The 12,503-nt window shown below is 38.7% G+C and overlaps 1 protein-coding gene across 1 annotated transcript in view; it reads right to left on the minus strand.

The window, feature by feature from the left end:
• Positions 1 to 12,480, minus strand: part of TRAK2 (trafficking kinesin protein 2) — a 60,784-nt gene extending 48,304 nt beyond the window's left edge. Inside the window, exon 1 of the mRNA XM_090282626.1 lies at positions 12,256 to 12,480. The gene's annotated coding sequence lies outside the window, so the exon portion shown is untranslated. The remainder of the gene's footprint in view (positions 1 to 12,255) is intronic.
• Between the last annotated feature and the right edge of the window lie 23 nt (positions 12,481 to 12,503).

Raw genomic sequence — 12,503 nt, forward strand, 5'->3', positions numbered from 1 at the left:
GCCAAAAGAAAACTGTAAGTAATATAGCTCCTCAGATCAACAAAGTAATCAGTGGCACCAGGACATGCAATCTCAAATGACCAGGAACAGGGTGTAACTCTAAAATGGGAGTGAGTGAATATTTATTATAGAAACATATTTATAAACACACATAATTCTAAAATTACTCTAGAATTCTGTATATCTAAGATATATAACCATTTTAGTAATGTAATAATACTAGGGGGAAAAATGTGTTCAATATATTCTGGTTGAGACATAAGACTCATTACTTTCCAAACCAGTTGTCACAACCAATTGCACAACTTCAGGATAAGGTTACCTTTTGAGGGAGAATTGACATGTAATGAATGATTCTGGTTTGCCAATGAAATTCAGGAACCAAATAAGAACATAAAATTTTTGAGATATGGATGTTGGCTGTCTGCAATTTAGGAGGTAATTAAGATTCTCAAATGAGCTTGATGGGTATGATAACTAGGTAGCCAATGAACTCTATTCCTCCATCTGCCTTTAATAGCTAATACTGTATCCCCAGTTCTTCAGGATTTTATCAAAGGCCTTGTCCTTTCTCAGAAATCTCATCTATTTCAAAGACCTGAATTCCTACTTATATGATAATTACTCCCCAAATCTCTACCTTCAGCTCAAATTGGCATTTCTTGACTTTAAATTGGAACTCTCAATATCAACTTTAATTAATATCATAAGTTTACCACATTCTAAACTGAACTCACGAAATCTATTCTTTTTTCTTGCTTTACTAATTAGCTAATATCAATTCACCTGATCAGCAGAGCCAGAAACCTTAGTCATCTTTCTTCTGTCAATTCCTGCTTTCCATGTAGTGACCAGTTACTATCAATTTCTTTTCCAAGCCTATCGCTATGCCTTACCCAAGCCTTCCTAACTGTCTCTGGCTACTGCAACAGCTTCCCACCTCAGCCCTCATTCCCTCCTCTAAGAGAGGTGGTTTCTGGAATGCATACTGCTGACTCAGCAAGTTGTAGCAGCCATGAAGTAGTAGCACGCTGTAGCAGCCGTGAAGTAGGAGGTTGTAGCAGCCATGTGAGGAGCAAGCAGTTATGCAGTTTGTAGTCAGGATTTGGCCATGCATCCTGGGCTAGTAAGAAAGCAGGCATGCTGCTGGTCTGATTCTGTCTGCTCTAGCTGACTCCGAAGCCACCAAAGACTCTCCCTTGCAGACCCGGAATCTATCTGGACTCTTGGAGTTCTGGACACATGGAGAGGATACTCTCTTAGCACTTATGCCTTTCCTAGACTTCACCATGATCCAGTGTAATACAGCACATGCGTTCCTGGACTATTGTACGGAGGCTGAAGACAGCACACCCCAGATCCCGAAGGAGAGAGCTGACAGATAAGGAATGGGGAACTATTGGGCTTAGTTTTGGTTTATAGCCTTTTGGGGAGCAAGGGAAGTGCTGGGTGTCGTGGGAGAATAGGGCTCCAAGCTGAAGTGCTCCTAGCCCTCCCAAGGTTGGAATATTATTAATACAGACCTGTTTTTCTCAACACTAATTGTTGGTTCTTACAGCAAGGAACCACATGAACGGGCCCCGCTGTGCTCAGTAACACTTATGCTTCAAATGTCCTCCACCTCTAAATGCACACATGGGAACATAACTTCTGGTAACTTGATTTCTCGTGCACATTTTCCTATATGGGAAAAATATACTATGGGACCCAAGACATGTGATCCACTTGACAGTTCTATTGTATATTAAGAGCAGACACTCTGGCCTATGTATTATTCTTCAGTGAATTTGCTTAGTGTATCAACTGAGTACACAGAGAAAACTTGTTTATAGACCTGAACAACTGAAGAAGAGGCACCACTGCCCTGTGAAACTTTTGGGCAGAAACTAGCTCTTTTGACCCCAAGAGCAAAAACCAAAACCTCATTGTTAAGTTCATGACTTTACTGTAGAATATAGCCAATAAAATGGTTAGCATTACAGAAGTTTTCTGAGATTGGCTTATAATGGTAAACAATTGATAACACGGACAGAAGAGCTCTGTGTTTCAAATGGCAAATATATAATAAACAGATTCTCAATTCTGTTCCTAATTCAGTCTTTCCTAAAAATAGCTAACACTGCTAGAGCACTTACTATGTGCTGGCACTGACTTTATTCTTCTCCCATGAACCTGTTTTTGCATAAAGCACAACAACCCCATGACACGGATACTACTGTCACGATTTTATAGAGAAAACTGAAGCGGAGAGGTTAATAAGAACCACGCTAGAAAGAGCCAAGAATCAAACCCAACATTGTGTTCTCCCAGAGCTGGACCCTCTCACCCCTGAGCACTACGAGGAAAGACAGAAAGTAGGGGGCTAGAAGTGTGTGTGGTTTGAAAAAGCCTCAGAGATAATTCTAAAATAACTTTATCTTCCCACTTCGTTTTGTAAAAATCACACATTGATTACTGAAGAAAAAAGAAAAAAAAAAAAAGCAAATAAGTCCCCAATTTGTTTTTTTAAATACTTCATTTATTTATTTTTAGAGAGAAGGGAAGGGAGGGAGAAAAACAGGGAGAGAGACATCAGTGTGAGAGAGAAACAGCCTCTCCTCTTGTACTCTCCCCAACCAGGCATACGCCATGACCGAGAATTAAACCAGCAGCCTTTCGCTTTGTGGGATGACACCTAACCAACTGAGCCACACCAGTCATGGTGCCCCCAATTTGTTCTTATATGGTTTATACTCACGTTTTCTTTTAGAAAAAATGAGTCATCTGATCCCAAAGTTGGCTGTATTTACAATGAAGCAGAATGATCTGTGTTTTTGTCTATTATATAGATTTCTTTAATAAGATAACTCCAAATCTGAGTTTGATTTTGCCATTAAATGACTATTCAACAGTATTGAGGAAATACTGATAATACAGATATATTACTGTAAATTGGGAATAATTCTGTAATTTGTTCTGAGCTGCTAGATATATGTGGAATATAGATCAAAACAAAATTTTGTTGCAATAAATTAAGTCCACCTATATCATAATATCTTGCAAATGCCATACATTCAATAAATATCTGTTACATGAATAAATCTGCCTGTAGTCAGTTTACATCCTTGCAATTCTAGTACAGAGAAAAACAGAACGACACGAGAAACTTCGGATTGTTAGAGCATTTGAAAATTGAAAGCTTTCTTAGCCCAGTTTACAAACATCTACACAGGCCTCTCAAGGGCTGTGGTAAGGGATGTACGTATGTACGTATAGTGCATAATCAATTAAGCCCATCAGTTATAACGAAGTTGCAAACATTCTCCAGAGAGAGGTTTTTGAAAATACTGCAAAAACCACAAAATCTTTAACTCCTTCCCAATCCCCCACCACCCCGCCCCTCCGGTTTGCTTATTTTAAAAACATTGGTAGTAAGATGTTTCCCTACTAAAGTTAAGATATGGTAATGAGAAAAGTCCAACAAACTGCTATGGAGGGGTGGGTAGAGTCCTAAGACAGAAAAGACTGACAGAAGTTGATGGCTGAGGGTCATCACTATGACTAAGCAATTACTGTATGATAATATAATGATTATAGTAATGTCTTCCAGGATCATAAGCTTTTAAAGAGCTCTTTTTCCTACACTAAATTGTCTCAAATTGCTTTTTTGTTTGAGGTTTTAAGTCCACTTCTAATTTTGCTTTCTGTCTACTGTGAGGCAATCAACCATTACACTTGCTATTGCCAGCATGCCTCTCCCCTTTCTAATCTGCTGTTAGCTGAGAAACCAGATAACCAGGTTATCAGAGAGTCTAGAAGGTGTCTGCTTGAGATTGAACCTTAGGGACCTGTTTTTCTGACCCTTGGCTGGTTCCTCAAGTACCTGTTTCTTTCATCCCTCCAGCACGAGGGATTGAGTTGGCTTGCTTCTCCTCTGGCACTGTTGCCAAGCGCTTTTCTCACCTGGTGATCTTTCCCTTAGGCTGGCTATGAATACACTTTGTCCTTTATTCACTGTCTCCAAAGAAAGTGTAAGTCCTTCTCTTCTGTGAGAATCTAACTGTTAACTGTTATAGAGAAATATAGAGATTACAAACATAGAAAAAATTGTTTAAGAAATCTTAAAATTTTTCATTGTGATTTTGTTCCTTAATCAGTGTTTACAGACTTGCCTCTTGAATGCTCCCAGAAAAACTATGTGCTCATTTTCTTCTTCACTACATCGTGAGCTTCTTGAATGAAGGTATCTTATTTTTTTATGCCCCAAACTTAAAGCAACTGACACATGGTAGGCCAGCAATACATGCCTAACTGCAAGATTAGTGATTTAAAATATCAATACACTGAATTACAGAAGTAATTTAATGAACAAACTTGCTTATTAATACATTTCAGTCCAACATCAAATAAATGAATTGCCTTGAAGAACAAAATCTTAAGCTAAGAGTGAACATTTGAAAGAAAATATTGTTTTTGCTTTATGAAAAACAGTATAGGAGCTTGCATAGTTCATAATTTTTATAGCAATAACACAGGACCACTTTTCTTGTAATAACTAAAAAGAACTGGTTGTCAATTTCATAGGAAAGCTACAAATGAATTTTTGGCACATGGCTTAGTTTTGTCATGTTTTCCACTGAGAGCATTTGCAGCTGTTTATAAATTGCATTTAAATTAAGTCCCATATCAAATAAGAAATGAGCAAATATCTACTTTAAAAAAACTCACAATTGCTTATATAAGTAAAGTCTTTTGATTTTGTGACTAAAAATAAAAGTGGTTAGCCTAATATGGGCTAAAAAGATGAGAATAATGGTAAAAAATTATTTTAAGTGTTGAATTATGTGCTTTAGAAACAGTTATACAATCTCAGAGACATTTTAGTTGGCTCCCAGTCTCCTCCTCTTCCTTTATTCCTTTGGACAGACAGTGTTCTTTCTTAACCAACAAACTTCCCTTTGTTTTGATTTATACCACTGGCCTGAATAACCCCAAAGCACCACACACAAGTGCCTATGACTAAAAGCAATAAAACAGAAAGCAGAGCTTCGGTGCTTGGACCCCAAACCTGTACTTTACATATGTGATGAATTTTAAAGTCCATTTTCTAATTTGACATGCATTTTAAATACAGAGAGGTAGTTAAGTTCTCCCGAAAAGGTCACAAAACCACGTGAATAGGGCTGTTGCAAATTTGGTCATCGACGTGGGCCTCACACCACAGGCATGCCCTCCATTATCCTCTTAAATGTCCTTTTCTGATATAATTCCACACTGCTCCATTAGCCTCATCTCTGAAACCCTATCTGTTCTCTATTTCTTTTACTCTCATTCCTCCCACCAACGAATTCACAAAATCTATAGCTAGTCTTCTCTCCAAACTCTGAGAATTAAATACAAACATAATCTCAATCATGCACTTGCACACTTGTTGATGGGAGAGTAAATTAGCAATCCTCTTAGAAGAAGGGTGGCTGGAAGACAAAAGGGGGAGAGAAACGTAATTTTTATAACACACCTTTCAATTTTTCTACCATGTGTCTATGTCTACCTACTTAAAAAATAATGAAATATGTTATAATACCTAAAAGTTTCTATTCCTGCCTTTTCTAAACTTTGCTCCACTGATTATTCCTTATTCTCCACTAGCTTCACCCCCTTCCATGGCCTATTATCATGCTCAAAATCTTCCATTTCATTAAAAATATATAATAAAATCTCAAAAATCTCCCTTCCTCAATAAGGCTGCCCCTCTAACTACTGCCCTCTGTTCTCAGCCCTGCTTATTTGAATGGTATTTACTCTCCTCCTCTTTTCCCCATCCCTCATTCACACCTCAGCTCCACTGCAATCTGGATTTTCCTGAAACCACGTTCCCTTCAGTCACCAACAGTCCCTGCTAGCCAAGCCAATAACACCTTCTTAGTCACTTTCTTATGTCATCTCTGGTTCAATATTGTTGACGACTCCCTACTTCAACTTTCCTCCTGTGGCTCTCTTACAATGAATGCTCTTTCTCAAATCCTTTCATTGGATCGCCGAGTTCCCTCCCCTTCATGCGTAATGTCAGTGTTTCCGAGTTCCAATTGCAACCACATTCTTTATTGTTGCTGTTTTTCATTTACCTCTCTGCAAATCAACCATTACCACAGATTAAACTACTTCGTATCACTCCAGTATGTCTCTTAGATCAGTCTTCTTCCTGAGCACCACACAGATTTCTCACAGGCTGATTATGATCCCCTAAATTGATCCACTGATCAGTAGATGCCTCCTTTCTCTCAACTTACTATATCCAACCCATTACCAAATTCTGTGCAGTCAAATACCAATGTATATCTCAAACTTACCCTCTTCTCTTCAACCCTTCTTCTATAATCCTAATTCAAGCCATCATCCACTCTTAAGACTCCTAACAGGACTTCATGTTAATCTTATTCCTCTTTATTCTCCATAAGGCAATAAGAATCATGGTTTTGAAACTAAACTCCTTTTAAAAATAAATCAAAATCAAGTGTTCCCATAATACTTACAATAAAGTCCATACTTCAAATCACAGTCTACAAGATCTGGCCCAGTCTGGCCCCTGACTACTTGTTCCTTATCTTGCAACACTCTCCTAGCTCTTACTCAGCCAAAAAGACAGATCTTTTGCATTTCTTTTCACTTTCTTATCAAGTCTCTTATCTCTGGGCCTTCATAACTGTTTACTGTACCTGGAATACTCTTCCCGCTTGCTCTTTATGTGGTAACTACTTTCTACCCTTCAGGTCTCAGTTGAAAGGTCATCACAAGGGAGAACTTACCCGTCTACCTTACCCAAAGTAGCCTCCTCTGCCATCTTTATTTTCTAACTCAGAATTTGATTTGTTTCTTTTACAACATATATTACAATTCACTTTTGGGAAGGAAGGAGGAAGGTGCTCTTTTTTCCCTTTCCTCCTCCTTGCTGATCAGAATGGCAATAGAATGGCAGGTGCTCAAGCAACTCAATAAATACTTGTTGAACTATCAACTGAACTGGTGGGTGAATTCTTTCACCACTAACATGAAGAATTTATCAACTCCACTGTTACACAACATGGTATAACACTATTAAATTAAACCCTATTTTATTTGACCCATCCTTTCCTTCTTTGTGACTTGTCAGAAAGCTTTCTGAAGAGAAAAAACTCAAAGTATGGCAACCACTGACAGAGATGTATAGATAAGCTTCAAAGATCTCAATGATCTTTACAACATGAATTAGTTCCACCTCTACACCACGAGTAGACTTTGTATGCTCATTTTCTATGCATGAATAAACCATAATACAGGGCAGTCAAGTAGGATATGCCCAAGGTTACATGAGTCCATTGTAAAGCTAGGAATAAAATCAGAACATTACATATGAAGCAAATCAGTTATAAAATATTTTCAATAAAATGACCTCAATTAACAATTGGTCAATCAGCTGTTTACCAGACAGCTTTCAATACCTTTCGAATTAAACTAAAAATACTGAAATGAGATTTTAAAAAATAGTATATAATAGCCTCTGCCCTAAGGGAGATTAATCTAAGATACCTAAGAACTAACGGTGAGAGCTCTAATGATCTCTATGATTTACATTCAATCTAAGATCTAATAATCTAAAGAAATGTAAGAAAATAAGACAACACTACCTGATTTATTAAGTATTTAGTGAGTATTAGGACAGACTGTTCTCAGTGGGGGGTTGGTGGGGATGAAGCTTTTTTCTAGCTAAAGTGGTCTGGCTTCACATAGTAAGATTTAAGTGAGTTCCTCAAGGATGAGGATTTGAATAGTGAGAACTGGGTATCTGGTAAGTAAAGACAAATAAAAAAGAAGCCCCAAAGCAAATAGCAGAGCCAGTTTGGCATCAGTATACATATGATTATGGGGAAAGTACTTGGAGCTTTAAATTTGACTAGCTCAGATTAAGAAATCTAAATTTAATCCAACAGGGAACAAATTTCTAAGTGGAAAGCGACATTTGAGAAATAAATCTAGAGTCAGAAAAGAGGATAAATTTCAGGAATGGATAGACCAGAGACAAAAGAAAGAAAGAAAGAAAGAAATTTTATCACAAGGTGAATGGAAAGTGATCTGTGACACAGTGAAGACAGGCCTTGTTAGTGATGAGTTGGTACTAGATGAACTTTATCCTCTCCTAAAAGATCATTATATTTAGTATACACTTCAGTCATTTAGCTTAAAACCTCACACTTTTCCTTGTTCCTCAGTCCCTAAGAGTTCTCTTTAACAGACATATGCTATCTCCTTAGCCCCCAAACTGGCTTACACTCCAGCCAAAACAAATAATTGTATTTACTAGTTTCCTAGACACACCAGGAAATTTCCAATCCTAAAACTTTTTCATGCTATTGCTGTCCTCTTTCTCTTCTATCTGTCCCAAGTCAGCCATTCTTCATGCCCCAGTTCAAATGCCAGTTTTCCCACCAAGCTTTCCCAGAAGCCCCAGTAATCACTGCCTCTCGATACTCCAGTTTTCTCTAATACACTTTAAAAAAACCGAAACTCATGATTGTTCCTTATCGCTTCTGATAAACTGTATACTCCCTATGGAAAACATACCCAATTTATTTTTGTATTCCTCCCTCCTCCTTTCATAGGTAGTTGAAGATCTTAATAATATATGGCAACAGCACAGTACAATGGCTAAAAAAAGCACAAACTCTGAAGACAGACGGCTTGAGTTTGGATGTTAACATTGCCATTTATTAGCTATGGGACCATGGACAAGTTAATGGACCTCTCTGAACTTCAGTATGTATAAAATGGATATAGTCATAGCAAATACTTCATAAGGTTGTCAGAGGACTTGAATTAGAACAGTGTAAGCACCATAAAGGTGTCTATTAAATACAGTGGAAAAACAATGAGTATACTGTGAGTGTTGAGTAAAGCTTAATTTATGAAAAGCAAAATGTCAAAAGCAAAGCTAGTCTCTGGGTACGAAACAGGTATATACAAATTCTTCCTAAATCTTATGTATGCCCCTAAGGTTAGCGGGGCCCTTATCTTGACAATGGTTCTGTTTTAGTTTGATATTTGACATTCTGAGAGTATGTTTAGTTAAGTTTCTTGTGGCAATAGACACCTAAATTGGTCTCCTCCAGTCTTACTCCCTTTAATCTATCCTTCACAAGGTTCACAGACTAATCTTTCTAAAATGCAGATCTAATGTTTTTCCACTGCTGTAAACTCTCTCCATCCCATTCCCTTGAGACAAAGATTAAACTCCTTAGCATCTCACAGAAAATTGTCCTAATATGACCCCAGCCTAGTCTCCAGCTTTATCTCCCAACACTTCTTACCACAAAACCTAATTACCTGGCCACACCTAAAAGGCTTTCTTTATGTCATTTAATTTGCCTAGAACATCCCTGTATTAATCTGCTAGGGTTGCCATAACAAAATACCACAGACTGGGAAGTTTATACAACAGAAATTTATTTTCTCACAGTTCTGGAGGCCAGAAATCGAAGATCAAAGTGTTGACAGATTTGGTTTCCCCTGAGGCTTGCAAATGGCTTGCATATGTGTCCTCGACATGGCTCTTCCTCTGCGCACACATTCCTGGGGCCTCTTTCTGTGTCCAGAGTTCCTCTTATAAGGACACCAGTCAAAAGAGATTATGACCCAGTCTAAAAGCTTCAGTTTAATTTACAGTATTCCCTCACTTATCGCAGGTATTGCATTCTAGACCTCTCTGCGATAGGTGAAAATCTGCAAAGTAGAAACCTTACGTTTATTTTAGTATTTATATATATTTTAAGGCTTTATAAACCCTTCCCACACACTTATAAACCATTTCCAGGCCCTTATTAACCTTTCCCACTCCCTTATTAACCTTTTCCACACTTTTATAAACACTACTTACGTTCTTAAACATATTCTATACTCTTAAACCTACATAACTTTAACAACATACGTATATAGTACTGAAAATCCTGCGATGTAGCGAAAAATCCGCAATAATTAAATATCATATTTTTAAAAATCACGCGACACAGTGAGGCCATGATAAGTGAACCACGATATAGAGAATAGAGAGGGACTACTGTAATTACTTCTTTAAAGGCCCTATCTCTAAATATAGTCACATTCTGAGGTCATTGGGATTAGGGCTTCAATATTTAACAAAAATTTTGGAGGAACAGATTCAGCCCATAACAACTCCTCCTCCTTTTCTTTGTCTAGGCTAATTCCCATTTGTTTTTCTAAGACTGGCCTAAGCCTTCCTACCCCAGGAAGATTTCAGTGCCCTTTCTCTGTGTTCCCACAGTTCTTTTGTATCATGTCCTCTGTATGCTGCTATCCTATCACCACACTATCACAATTGTCTCTTTCCTTCTTCAGACTATATTCTTAAGAACAGAGACTAGCACTTAGTACCTAGTCTAGCTCCCTAGAGGTATTTAATAAAGATTTGATTATTAAGAGAAAGTATAAAAAACACATGAACTTGAAAAAAGGCAAATGTGAATTCAAATCCTGGCTCTACCATTTAATTATTTTGTGACTTTGGGCAAGGCACTAAATGCTGAACTTCTATTCTACATAAGGTAGTTGTAAAGATAAATGATCTATTTACAATAAAAAAAAAAATCTAGTTGTGGTGCTGGTACACAGTAAGTTCTCAATAAATATTAAGAGATTCTGAGATTGCCTGGATTTGCCACCCAGTCCCATCACTTGGTAGCTGAATGGCCTTGGGGATGTTAATTTATCCTCTGCTTCAGCTGCTGATCTATAAAATCACTTCTTCCATCTGACTTTTTTCACTTAGCAGGATACTCTAGAGTTCCATCCATTATGTTGTAAATGGCAATATTTCCTCTTTTTTTGGCTTAGTAGTATTCTAGTGCATGTATGTATCATATCTTCTTTATCCAATCATCCGTTGAAGGACACTTGGGTTGCTTCCATGTCTAGGCCATTGTAAGTAATGTCCTAAAGAACACAGGGGTACATATATCTTTAAAAATAAGTGTTTTCAAATTTTTTGGGTAGATACCCAGAATAGGGATTGCTGGGTCATATGATAGTTCTATTCTTTGAGGAACTTCCATACTGTTTTCCATTGTGGCTGTACCAATTTATTTTCCTACCAGCAGTCTAGGTTTGAATCTCCACTTAATGTCTGTGAGTCTCAGATTTAGTGCCAAAAACTTATCATAGTGATTAATTAAGCCAATGTATGTAGAGCTCATAACTGCAGTGCCTGGTGGATTGAAAGTACTCAAATGTTTGTTCTTTCCTAACCCTTCCAACATATGAATAAAAACCTGTAAAATAACAAAACAATGTTTATCATAAAATCTGTGCTTGCTGAATGTCTGCGACTTGTTGAACATTACTTAATTTTAAAACCAGAAAGCTGGATGAATGCTGAAATGATAAAGTATCTCTATCCCTGCCGTTTCTCACCACCAACGTCCTTTACAATTTGTTCTGAAGTGTCATGTCTAGCATGCTATTCGGAGACCTTTGTAGCTCAGGCACCCAATTCTACAACAACAATTTTGAAGGTCGGGAAAAAAATGTACTGAAATATTCCTATGCTCCATTCTAGCTTGATGAATTGCTGGAGAACGGTTAGTTGTTGTTTTTTCCGGCGCAGAAACTGCAGATTTAAAGGAAAAGGTTGTGGACAAGTAACTGAGTTCACCACTATTATGACCTAGAAATCTTTTAAGTGTTTGAAAGATTATCTTTATACCGGCACTAAAAAGGACATCTGCCAGTACCCATTATTTGCGCCTGAAACTAAAGTCAACCGTTTCTTTGAAAAGAAGTGTGATATCTGGTTCAAAATCAATCGCAAGAGAAGTCCAACTCAACATAGAAAGAGCTCTTTCCAATACCCTCTCGTTTCGCTCACATCACAGATGGCGACCGAGGCTTAAGGTTTAACCACCAGACACTCAAGCCGCTCTTCTCTCAGGGTTGGGGGTCTCTATAGATAACGTCCCGAAGAGGATGAGAATGCTGCCTATCGTCAGAGAAGGGTGCACCCGGAAACCAGAGCACGGTGCCGTTCACTTCGCACCCACACTTGGGAAACAATCCACTTCCCACCGCGGGGCGGGGACGCGGCAGGACCCTGCCCTCCGGTACCCTGCCTTGGGCTTGAATGTCCGTGCGTGGCCTCGGAGGACAGGGAAGAGCGCGGAGCAGGAAGGCTCCTCCGTTTTCAAGGGAAGTTGGCAAGGGCAAGTTCGGGTCGTGCACGGGAAGGTTACTCACAAGAATGGCCCGGAGTCCTCCGCCCGCTTTCCCTCAAGGAGAAGCTTCTAAAGCGGCGGCAGCCTTCACAGTAGCAACCGGGCGGCTGTCACCTCCTGGAACCGCCCGGGCGTGGCTAGGACGGGCAGGCGACTTCACAGCATCATTACTCGGCGACTTCGGTTTTACAGCGATACCGAGTCAATGGCAATCCCCAAGTATCTGGGGAAATACAAACAAGACCCACTCTCCCAGCAGCCCCCACGGCA

This window comes from Furipterus horrens, unplaced genomic scaffold, assembly GCF_987537825.1.
Source record: "Furipterus horrens unplaced genomic scaffold, mFurHor1.1.pri manual_scaffold_1, whole genome shotgun sequence".
NCBI classification, from domain to species: domain Eukaryota; kingdom Metazoa; phylum Chordata; class Mammalia; order Chiroptera; family Furipteridae; genus Furipterus; species Furipterus horrens.